Source organism: Coturnix japonica, chromosome 3 (genome assembly GCF_001577835.2).
Source record: "Coturnix japonica isolate 7356 chromosome 3, Coturnix japonica 2.1, whole genome shotgun sequence".
NCBI lineage: Eukaryota > Metazoa > Chordata > Aves > Galliformes > Phasianidae > Coturnix > Coturnix japonica.
In genome coordinates, this window is record NC_029518.1 from 80,088,203 (window position 1) to 80,101,434 (window position 13,232).

The 13,232-nt window shown below is 38.7% G+C and overlaps 1 protein-coding gene across 2 annotated transcripts in view; it reads right to left on the reverse strand.

Annotated features, from left to right (window-relative positions):
- FAM83B (family with sequence similarity 83 member B) overlaps positions 1-13,232 on the reverse strand; it is a 51,368-nt gene that overhangs the window by 18,149 nt on the left and 19,987 nt on the right. The gene's annotated exons all lie outside the window — the stretch shown is intronic.

A 13,232-nucleotide genomic window follows, 5' to 3' on the forward strand; every position in this document is an offset into this window, starting at 1 on the left:
CATGTAACCGTAAAGCCATCTCAAGACTACTGAATTTTCTCTTTGAAAAGTCAGGCAATTGCTTGTTATTGCTTCACAACAAGCAGAAGACTCTGGCAAACAGATGAGCTTAGGGATGGGTGAAGTGAAAGCCAGTGGTAAGGAAGTGAATGGGAAACAGAGCAATATTAATACAGACAAAAAAAAAAAGAAATGGAATCACCACAATATAACTTCATAAAAGAAAGTTCAGATACACCCTTTTTATACAAGACAGTTGTTCAATCTAATCTAAATGCTGTTCTTTTTCATCATTTTCTCTAAAATAATAAGAGTTTGAAGAAGTCAGAACACAATGAACATCTGGAGCACTTTATCAGGACTTCAGGATCCATACTGACTCAGTCCACATGAAGGGATGAAACTTACTCAGGTGGTGAGACCTTGGTTCCAGGAGACTAGAGAGTGCTGCACACAAACTACTGATGTTCTTCAATCTACGGAAATAATGTAGGTATTTCTGATTTGGAAAAGTAGTGTACTGCTCGTAGTATTTTGGAGATGATAGACAACTGATTTATTGTTAGTGAATTGAAGCATTTGAGGAAACAGCATTGGGAGAACAGCTGTCTGTGTAACTTTTAAAAATGATATTCTTATCCATTAAAGTCCTCATAAAAAGTACCAGCGATACTTTTCAGTACAAATTTAAATCAAATTAAGTCTGTCATGGGTAAAAGGGCAAGCTTGATAGTGAGCTTGCTTTACCAATTTCACTTGTCTTTAAACTTTCTTTACATGAACATTAGCAGTGCATTTGTTGATGCAAGATCTCAACAAGGTTATTTCCAGAATCACTTTTGAAAAAAAGATTTTACTACTGTTTAACATCTGTTTCTGAAATTGCAGTGCTAATCTCCACCCCGATACTTACAAGAGGAAGCTAAATGACAGTGAAATCCAGCAAGGAACAGCAAAAATGATAGAATTCAGAGTGCAGCAAGTACATCAGAAAATTGGCTATTCCACAAATTCTGTTTCTTCTGGGCATAAGATTAATGTCCTGTGCCAGGAAAATTCCCTGAGGAAAAACACTTGAGTATTTTTGAGTACACTTCCAACCATTCTTATAAACTGCTGTTTTCTTTCCAAAACATTTGTTTCGTAAAAAAGAAGAGGTTTCTGCAAAAGCAAGCATCAGTGTTTTTAAAAGGAAATGTTGAAAGGCTGTGCAGACATGCAGGGCATACTGAATAGGGCAGCAGTTTTCGGCTGGAAGCTAAAACCACCAGGTTTCTGGGAGACCTTGCAGAACATAAGAAAGTTGTTGTCACCCTGATCAAAAGCGGCCTTTGGGAATAATTAAACATTTCACGCTTTCAGGGCAGAGAGAATAGTTGGCAGAGCAGAAACACTGATACCATGCGCAGCAAAAGTAGACTGTTGCCACTTGATTTGCAATTTGATAGGAAAAAACCCCAAACAGTCCAACAGCAAACTAAAAGTATAGCCAGAGCAGAAAATGATTTTTACTAAGTTTAATCATCTTATGTTGTTACTACAGTTCCTTTCTGCTCATCTTCCAACATTTTTTCAAACAGGTGAATGCTTTTCTAGGTTAAATTTTGGTTTTGAAGGCATCCTTACAGATGAAAAAAATCTACTGAGGTCAGTAAGTACAAAATAACCTCTAACACCGATGATAAGGGCACCAGCAGATACATATACTATTTTCCTCACCTCTGTCTTGAAACTAAAAATAGCTTTCAGGAGAAAAGCAGAGCTTCATATGTTAATGTTTTATTAAAAATCACATATACAAAACAAACAAAAAAACAAACGAAAAAAAAAACCAAAAAAAAACCCAACAAACAACCCAACAATTTTATTAAGTAGTATTCTGATGCAAGCATTACAAAACACTTCCATTGGTAAGCTGTGGTAGGAGTTGGAACAGGACATCCAGGGAGGTCATGGAGTCGTGATCCTGAAATGTGTGGATGTGGTGCTTAGGGACATGGTTTAGTGGTAGACTTGGTAGTGTTAGGTTAATGGTTGGACTTGATCTTAAGGGTATTTCCCAATCTAAACAATTCTATTATCCTATAATGTTACTCTTTGAAGGTTAAAACAAACACTCAGTTGAAATTTCTTGCAAAACTAAGCAGATTATTGCAAACTAAGAATTAAGTACACAATAAGATGACATCATGCTGTGTATTATGAGGCTGAAAATGGAGGTTGATGCACAGTTCTGTTGATCTATCATACTATAATGAATAGTCATTACTCCCAGGAGTTGCCAGTTTGAGCCCCATTCACATGTCCTATGTTTACTTAAATTTATCTCATCTTCAGAAACAAACTCTGTCCAAAGGCTTATACAGGAGGAAGCTGCCCAGGCTAACCCCAAAAATGCAAATACATACATCACTAAACATCTCCTAAGAATGTCTAGAGGGAAAGGAACTGTTTATCTGGTCTGATAATAATAGGACAAGAGAGAATAGTTTTAAATTAAAAGAAGGGAGATTTAGATTAGATGTTAGGAAGAAATTTTTTACTCAGAGTGGTGAGATGCTGGAACATGAAGTCCCATCCCTGGAGGTGTTCGAGGCCAAGTTGGATGGGGTCCTAAGCACCCTGATCTAGTGGTTGGTAACCCTGTCCACAGCACAGGACACAGCTATTTTACTGACAACTTCATTATCCCAGTATCTCTGCTCCTTTCAGAAGTACTAATTACCATTCTTTGAGAAATGTCTTGCAGAGTGTGTCATTTAACACTTCATTTCCTGTAAACAGGAAAAAGAGAATCCTCTAGTGCCACTGCTTCCTTAGGCCAGGCTTTACTGGAGACACCTACCATGATATCAATAACCTATTAGTGAATAATGCTACTGACCTACATACACTGCAAGAGTATTGATTTCTTGTAACCTAAGGGAGGCTTACTCCAGACATCCTATGTCGAAAATCCATATTGCTGTGCTGTGCTTTTGACCACACCTCTGTTCCTTAACTGAGGCCAGAAGAACCATTTTTTTTTTAAGTGAAATATGTTGATTCTATTTTGTCAGCCTTCTCCCTGGTTCTCCAGTTGAATTTTTTTATGGTTCTAAGTTTCAGAGAGAATCTCCTTGTGGCACAGGCTTGATGTTGCTTGAATGTGGCCTTTCTCAGAGAGCAGGCAAGCAACAACTCTTGCAAAAAAAAAATTCAGAAAGAAGATACAGTAATTAACAGAAATTAAAAAAAAAAAAGAGAGACAAATATTGTGATCAGCACAGACAGCCTTCCCAGTAGGAAGCTGTATAACATGTCTATTGAGAATTACCATGGTTTCCAATTATATTATGCTGTGTTTTTATACTTGGGGGTCTAGAACACAGACCCAGGTTATGCTTGATGAAATTCATATTAACTGCATGTAGTCAGTCACCTGATATCCATAATTTCTGGCACTGTTTCTCAACACCACAGTGTTTCTAAGATTCTGGTTAAATTCACATTTATTTTCAAAATTATACTTAGCTCTGAAATGGTTTGCAAAAGTACATCCTTCCATTGCAAAAACATTCTTTCAAGCCATTGTGAATCGCATCTGGGTTGGCTGAACTGCTGGGGTCTCACACAGCAAATGTAGCAGATCAGAAATATTGAGATAAAGTCTCAGAGCACAGTATAATGAGGGAAGCCCTCCTTTGTAAACAAGAGTGTAGATACAATCACGCAAGCGCTAATCAAACATCTGAGTATGACCCATTCTCCTACAATTACTATGGCAGTGTAATGGAACAAATAGTGATTGATACTTATATAACTTCTATGAAGTTAATGTCTCTACTTGCGACATTATCATCATCAGAATTGGCTTCCTGATTTATCTAACTTCGCTCTGCAGTCAAGGAGTGATTGACCATACTCATACCATGTACTCTGAAATATACTTCAATTATTACACTCTTTAAGTGCAATTTAATGAACTGTATAGTGAAGACACTCCACAGGCAGCTAAGCTACCTCAGAACAAGCCCTCCCAGCCATCATGGTCCTCTTTGCCTCCTGCTGCTCCAAATCATTTGTGTCATCAGTTCTGAAGATTTACTAAGTACGCAGTTAAGAACTCAACGCGTTTTCTGAACACCAAGCTGTTGCTGATTGTCACATGCCACCTGCACACCATAAGCATTTTAAAGTGAAAACTAAGTTTAAATGGAATAAAAATTAATGTAAATATGTCCATAACCACAAAAACTTCTCTCTGTAAATGGCTGTTAGGTTTGCTCAGCATGAAGGAAAACTTGCTGAGCTCTGCTCTGTGACAGCGACAGGGCCCGAGGGAATGGCATGGAGCTGCAACAGGGGAGGGGCAGCTGGGGGTCAGGGACAGGGTCTGTACCAGAGAGCAGTGGACATGGAACAGGCTGCACAGGGCAGTGGGCACAGCCCCGAGCTGCCAGAGTTCAAGCATTTAGACAGCGCATTCAGACACAGGGTTTGAATTTTGAGTGGTTCTCTGTGGGGCCAGGAGCTGGACTCCATGACCCTTATGGGTCCCTTCCAGACTCAGGACACTTTGTAATTCTATGAACTTTTCTGCAGGTTACCATAACTCTAAAAACTGGATGAGAAGGTCAGGATTAGTTCTTCCACAAATGAAATTGAAAACAACACAGAAGAAAAGTTCTTTGAAGAGAAGACTGTCTTCTCTGAAAAGTAAATGTATAAAAGCCTTCTGCATTACCTTTCAGAAAATTACTGCTGGCTGAGCTAGGTTGTAACATACCATACACTGTCTTAAAATCACTCCTCTGGTGTTATCACTTTGAACTCAGACACTGGTAGATTTATAGGCAGGTATCTTGCAAAATGTATGGGAGTGAGCTGCATCAATTCTATAAATATGATCCATATCTATGGGCTTGGTAGCTGTTATTCTGGCTGAAGGATTAGTGAGATATCTGTCTGACTTAAGGAGGCACGACTCACTGCAGCCGGCAGCAAAGGTACTGATTCCTCTGCAGCTGACTTCTGCCAGGCAGTGCTGAGGTTCAACAAGGCAGGGAGAGGAAGAGGAAAGCCTAGGATTCTTTGCAGGGACTTTCCAAGAAGCATTTGTAAACCTAGCCGTTGGAAGGAAGGAAAGAGCTTGAACATTCTGCAAAGAAACAGCTGCTGCCCAGTGACTGGCAAAGCACTCATGTGAAAAGATTTAGGAAAAATTGAAAAGCTTAAAATAAAACTAAAGTTTATTTACCTAAATCTGCATAGAAAAGAACTGTCAAGACCATCTGAAACAACAAATATTCAAAGTATTCAGTTTAACTCTTTCCTTCCTGCTTGCAGTGCTCTCATAAACATGTATATCACTTCTGACATATAATACGCAAGTTGTTTTCTTTTCTAGGAACGGCAGCAGGAAGAGGTCCTATAGCACGGCAGATAACACAGTGCAGAAAATCATGGGTATTACAGAGGGAATATGTTTGGGAGCTTGCTCTACCCCTCCAGGAGTGGGGACAACTGCTTACATGGGTTCATAAAGATAGGACAAGGGGGAATGGTTTTAAACTGAGACAGGGGAGATTTGGGTTGGATTTAAGGGGAAGTTTTCTGCTCAGAGGGTGGTGATGCACTGGAACAGGTTACCCAGAGGGGTTGTGGTGCCCCATCTCTGGAGGCATTCAAGGCCAGGCTGGATGTAGCTCTGGGCAGCCTGGTCTGGTGGCTAATGACCCTGCACATAGCAGGGGGGTTGAAACTAGATGATCTTTGAGGTCCTTTTCAACTCAGGATATTCTATGATTCTGTGACTCTTCTCTTGCCATTGAAGTCCTTGCTCTGTCAGGTCCTATTCTCAGTGCCATGTGTGCTGCAGCTGGTTGGGTAGCAGGATTTTAATAATTGCATTTTGCTCTTCAGAATATTCTTATTCATTGTTATTTTGGGAAACTGCCAAGCTTTTCCTGAGGAAAGCAAACAGAAAGGAAATGCCAGGATTTTCTGGCGGCCTACAACTCAGCTAGACCAGAATGGAAATTCACGACGAAAATAAAAGGTACTTCTTTAGCCTCCAGCTTTCTCTGTGATGAATTTCAAAGACTTGATGCTTTAGAAATAATTTCTTATTTAAAAGAATATTAGCAACTTTAATATGTGGGTTCTCACCAGATACCTTACTATTCAGGGAACGTTCAGTCTACTTAAATTAATATGATAATATTAAACTTCTTATGTTAAATTTGTTTGTAAGTAGAAACACTCAATTAAACATGTGCACATTACTTAGTGACTGCCTAGAAACAAATAGTGCGTAACCATTGATAAGAAAGCCTTAATTATTTTTTATTAAGTGCCAATATTAATTAAAACATGCTTTATGCTAAACTCTTCCTAAATTGTACTGAGTTGCTGTGGAGGACTGAAAGTCTCCCGTGACACCTTGGAGGCCAGTCTCAGTCTTGAGATTTCAATTCAATGTTCCTAGCTATCTTGTGGCTTGTAAAGAAAAGCATGAATTTACTGCCAAGGATCTGAAAACTCTTAGTACTTGAAAGTACAAGTGGCTGCCATGCTTTGCCATACACAGCTAGATACATGGGGGAAAAAATAAAAAATAAAAGAATGGGAAAACAGAGAAAAGTACAAAATCTTTAAATTTTAACTTTTAACAACACTAAAATCACCCATTCAAACTGTTCCTGCTTACAAACATTCTTTGTGTCAAAGCAAACTAGTCTGGATCCCAGTAAGTCTGAGGGCTCTTTCTAAGATGTTCTCAAAGACATTTAAAAATACTTTTACTACTCATCAATCAATCAAAGTAAACGCATTAGACTTAAATTAGATAACAATTCTACAAGTGATATCTTACCACCCCTAAAAATAGATTTTGGTGGAGTTTCTCAAAGGGAAAACAGAATGAAGTTCTGAGTCAGCCTGCCTCTCCACTGCTCCATTCAGAGCATTTATACAGAAATCCTGTATAAACAAATTGTCAGCACTGAACCCCACTTCCTGGGATTTTACTCATTTAAAGAAAGTAGACAAGGTACCGAAAGCCATAGTTTCAATGAACATTTACAGGCTGTAGACTATAACCTATTAAAACAAGCAACATTACTTCAGAGTAGACAGCTTTGCTGGCAGTTATTAATTAAACACTTGGATACAAAGACTGTCCTTAGTTAGAGGCAGATTTAGGAAGAAGAGATGATTCAGACAAACTTTTCTAGACCGAGAAGAATAATTTTGCTTTGAAATTCTCTTGTGCAAGAATTGTGCAGTGTTCATCATTTCGGAGTTTCAAAAACAATGCCTTTTTGAAAATGTTTCTAAGAGCAGAGAGATTTTGGTCAACTCAAGTCAGGATGTAAACTTGACGCGTTTCAGACTTGCTTGCAGTTCAGACTTTGAATGCATATATGCAGTATGTTAACTACAGTCTGCAAGAATATCTTGGTGATGGTCTACCAAACATTCTTAGTATGCAGAAAAAAAAAATAAAAATCATACTTTTGTGATGGACTTGCAAACTTTCCAAAAGAAAACAAACCTATTTTGGTTCTCAGTACACAATTAAAGAAATATATCTAATTGCTGTATTTCAAATTAATGGAAGTCTAAACACCAGTGACCATTACCTGATTATACTTAATACTGAGAAACAATTCATAATTATATAATTAGTTGTTGGAGGTTAGCCACCTGTAGTTACTCAAAACCTCTTCTTCCAAAAGGTGAATTTCATAATCCTATGGAAAACTGCTGGTGAAAGTGTCTGGGAGAGAAATGTGGAAGAAAATCAGGAATAAAACTGGAAAGGAAGTCCTTTTGCTAGACATTATTAGATGTCCACAGAACCACAACTGATAGGAGAACGAATTCTGGTTAAAAACCTCCCTTAGTTTACTGTATATCAAAGGTAGCATGAAAGTGGAAAAAGTAATTCTCAGCGGATGTTCTTGTTTCATGGAGTCAATATGGTACAGTACCATCCTTTAGCAATTTTGACAGTAACTGCAGTTAGAAGATCTGGGTAGCTTACACCTAAAAAAGGGAATTCCCTAGTGCTTAATATACAGCTGAGTATCAAGGAGATCCCACAACACTGAAATAGCCTTTCATGCTCAGTGTTCAAAGACAGTTCAATGCCCAGGGTGGTTGTCTGGCCTGACATCTGGTCAGAAAACCAAAGCAAGATTCAATAAACACAGAAATAAAGACTACTCAATAGATTCAGGGAAGGGTGAGTGAAGAAAATGCCATTTCAAATACTGCGGATTTCATCCTTTTTGAAGATTATGGCTTTTGAATTCAACTTCATCTATTAGATTAAAACATCAATGACAGACACTGTAAGTATACATTTAGGGGCTAACTGGTTAATGGACAGAAGTTAAAAGCAGTTGTTCCGGGAGAACATTATGACAGGACAGAAGTATTTTTAGACATTAAATATTTTCATAATAATGCAAGAAAAATCATTATAACTTACAGATTTTATGGCCTACTTTCAGTTCCCCCGCCTCCTTCCCATTGTTCTCTCTTCCCTTCCCTTCTCTCACAAATTTCAAGGATCAAATTCTGTTTAAGAAGCACCATTCAAGTAGTAATATGGCAGCGAAAACAAGAAATACTGACAGTTGAAACTGAATTTACTGGTGACACGTCAGTTATAGGCTAGTAAGAAGGAAAGTCATTGATCCTCCTGAACAAATAGAAGAGAATGATTACTGACAAGCTTCCTGAGGGCTTAACTAACAAAATTCTCTGTTCATCCTGTACATATATCCTACATAGTCATCTTTAAATTTTTCTCCTTCGGCTACATGACCCAATAAAATGCCTTGATAAGTAAAATTACTATCCCTGCATAAACACCAATGGCAACATTTAAAGAAAGCAAGAACAGTGGCATCAGATCAGCATTTTGCAATATATATTACAGACTAGCATACAACTGCATGACACATCCTTACACCAGAGCACCAGGTAAAGAAACAGCCAGACAGATTTCTTTAACCATTTATTTTCTTTAACAGGGTTTTACTGAGTAGATATCAGCTCTCCTTTGTTCTGCTTTAGGAACCTCCACTGCAATCAGGGAGAAACTCATTGTGCCACCTACTTATAGAACAGCCACAGTTAATGGTGCAACATTTTCTTAACGACCACATGCTGACTGCCTACATCTCAATGTCACCTATTTTAAAGACAGTTTGTGAAACTAATTAATTATTGTCTGCAAAGCACGTTGAGATCCTCAGGTGAAATCCATTACCCTGGCATTCCTGACTATTTATTACAGATCAGATGAAAATGGGAAAATAATTGTAGACTAGCATGAAAGCTTCAGTAGAACGTCCTAAGATAAGATTAATCTAGTTAGTAAGTAATTATATGTAGCTTTTTAGGGAAAATAATTGAATTTAAATATTACCAAATGGAGCAAGATGTCTGAAATAGTAGGGAAGTAATTTAAGTAAAAAAAGCTCAAACCTCCAATGGAGCAAACAAATGAAGCAGATAAACAGTTCTAGAACCCTTGCAGACCCTGGAGAATATAGATAGCAAATAGGAACTTCAGTAGCCAACAAGATTTAATTTCTTGATCAAGCACAGCAATTAAATAAATGAGAAGAAAAAAAAAAAAAAAAAGAGGAATAGCAATTAAAATTACTATTAGTTAAAATAGTGATAATAATAATAATGCTATTTTTTAAAATACTGTATTTTAAAAAGCTATTTTAGTTTTGAAATCTTCTGATAAGTTTTTAAGACAAATATGGTGATTCTTGCCTAAAGGCAAACCTTCTGAAGAGAATGAGACATTTGAGGGAGCGTCCAGTCAATAGATAAGAAAGGAAACTGGCATGGTTTGGGCTGAGATAATTTCATTTGTAGATGCTGGTATGCTGCTATATTTTGCATTTTTGATTAAAGTAGCAGTAATGACACATCGATGTTTTAGTTATTGCAGAGCTGTACAGAGACAAGGAAGTCTTGGTTTATCACACTGCCCTGCCAGCAAACAGCCGAGGGTGCACAAAGAGCTGGAAGGGGACAGAACTGGGGCTGGGCAAAGGAATATCCCATAGCATGTGGTTTCATGCTGTTCAATATAACTGGGGGAAAGAAGGAGGAAGGCTTTTCAGAGTGAAAGTGACTGTGTTCCCAATAAACCATTAGGAGTGCTGAGCCCTGTTTTCCTGCGAGTGGCTGAACATCTGTCAGCTGTAAGGGAAGCAGTAAATTAACTCCTTGGTTTAGTTTGCTTTTGCATGCATGGACTTTGCTTTCCCCAGTAACCTGTCTTTATTTCAACCCATGAGTCCTCACACCCTTACCTTCTTTCCCTAGCAAGCAGCTGGGTGGTGCCGAGCTGCCTACTGTGGTTGAACTGCAACAGAAACAAGTTGAAAAAAAAAGAAAACCCTTTCTTATTTATTTCTGCGAGGCCTTTTTCTAAACTGATCTTTTGGTCTCAGTGTAGGCTCAATTTTGAATCTTTGTCAGAAAAGCCAAATAGCTTAATAGTGATCTTTGTGGCTTTCTTTGTTTCCCGGTATATGCATCAGCTTTCACTGATATGCACACAGGTCCTCAGCAAGTCCACAGGACAAATATTAATTAATCATTTGCAATTTGGTATCATAATAATGCAAAATAATAGGAGATATTTTTTGGCCTTTCTGGCATAAACAGATCAAGTAGCCACAATGCTCCATCTTTAAGATCTGGTCTGTTAATTTAAATGTAAAAGTTTATTTATAATCTTTACAAGTTTAATCAGTGTGTTTTACAATATTTTCCTACATCAGAGTCATAGGCTACTTTCAGGATGCACTTTCAGCCATGGGCAGGCAAGGAGACTTTTTGCTCACAGTCTACTCTCATTTTTCTCATCCTCAGAGGGACGATGTGAAGCACTCATTTGTGTTTGAATAGGCAGCACAGAACAGTTATTAAAATAAATGAGTTATCAATGTGCAATTAGCCAAACCCTTCATACTCACTTGAACTAGTGACCATTATTGTAAATAATGCAGTGCTATTATTAATGGCTATAAAAGAAACAGGCTATCAGAAGCCTTCCATTCTACAGCATCATGTACACGAGACCATTCTCCTTCCTAAATAACACTCCTCCAGATGTGCACTCAGTGCCAACTATACTCCTTCTCACACATGCATTTGAGTAGCAATAATCCGGGATCTCAGTCTGAAGCATGATGAACTTCTGCAATGAACGTCTGCAAGAAAAGCAAATCTTTTGCTAGGGCAAAGCAGTCTTTTCTTCTGCCATAGAAGACACCAGGATATAGAAGTAGGGGATGAAAAACAATCTTGGCACCTCCTGCAGCTCTTCAGGATCTTTCCACAACAGCTTTCTTTGAAAGATCAGCTGCATATCTGCACCAGTTTGCAGCTCCAAAACATTCCTGTGCTGAACAGATACATACTTCATGTGCATGTAAACATGAAAGGTAGGGAAGACATAGAAACAACTGGCTTGCGTTGATAGCAAAAACAGAAGCACTTTCTGAACTGTAGGGAACAAGAGCAGAAACACCACTGAATAAGCCACCCAGGAACTTACATTAAGCTATGTTCAGGTGGAAACTTTTCTCTTGAAAAATGTGCAAAGCATGATAAATAGCATAACATACTACTTGACTGGTGTTGAAATATGGATAAAGATGAGAACCTGGAATACCCTGATGGAGGAGAGGTGAAAAATTTATTCCAAGAACACTTTGGAAAGTAATCGCCTTTTGATGCAAACTAGTACTTTTCATATAAACATTTTTTCTTAATGAAGTGCCTCTCTGATCTGAAAAAAGAGCTTCCCTTGAGTAACTCACAAATTCATGCCAGTAGGGCTCTCTGCACCAGGCTGCTGTGCATTCTCTGCATATGCACTGCTAAAAATCACATTTTCTACAACAGTTTGTGTGTGCACTTACACTGACTAAAAAAGACATATTCAAATGTTTGCCTCTTTCCTTCCTATATATATATAAAAGTGTGGGAAAAAACAGCACTTGTTTCTGATGTAATAAGATGCAGCTTTTCTCCTTTCCTTGTGGCCAGCAGGGAGAGGGAGGTGACTGTCCCCCTCTACTCAGCTCTTGTCAGGCCCCATCTGTAGTACTGCATCCAGGCATGAGGCCCCCAGCACAGGAAGGACGTGGAGCTTTTGGAGTACGTCCAGAGGAGAGTCACTAAGATGATCAGAAGGCTGGAACACCTCTCCTGTGAGGAAAGGTTGAGGGAACTGGGCTTGTTTAGATTGGAAAGACCTCACTGTAGTCTTCCAATACTTGAAGGGAGCATATAAACAGAAGGGGGAACAGCTGTTTATGAGGGTGGATAGTGATAGGACAAGGGGAATGGTTTTAATCTGAGACAGGGGAGGTTTAGCTTAGATATTAGGAAGAAGTTTTTCACTCAGAGGGTGGTGATGCACTGGAACAGGTTGCCCAAGGAGGCTGTGGATGCCCCATCCCTGGAGGCATTCAAGGCCAGGCTGGATGTGGCTCTGGGCAGCCTGATCTGCTGGTTGGTGACCCTGCTTGTGGCAGTGGGTTGAAACTGAGTGATCATTGTGGTCCTTTTAAACTCAGGCCATTCTATGATTCTTGCTGATGTAAAAATGCTTACAGCTATTAAGAGCCTTCCCATGTTCTGAAGTTGCTGCCAGGTGCTGGTACATCTGCATGTACTACAGCTCTGAGGCACAGCTTTCAGGTAGGAATCTTTCACGCAGTGCATTATTTTGGTCAATCATGAGCAGTAGGTGGTACTTGAAAATATTCTTGACTTTTATGAGTGATAAAAAATATGATCTATATTATCTTAATTCAGGCAAAACTGGGTGTTTTTGTTGTTTGTTTTTTGCAGTGGAAGTGTTGGGCATGCGACAGGTAAGATTTTCCTGACGTTTATATGACTATCACTTTAGTGGGAGGTATTGCTAATAGGTGAACAGTTAGACTGGATGATCTTTTCCAACCTTGGTGATTCTATGATTCTATGACTAAGCACATGCTGAAATGCAGCCTAAATAAAAAACAGTATTTCCAGAGAACAACAGTTATTTTCTTGTGCCTGGCATCAACATGGAAGGAATAATGTGCCAGAAAGAAATGGCAGAACATGGTCCAGAAATAGGGGAGTGAAGAGTCCTCCCCATTTTATTTGGATAAGACTGAAGGATTTCTGCTTAAGTGCTAAAAAACCAAACA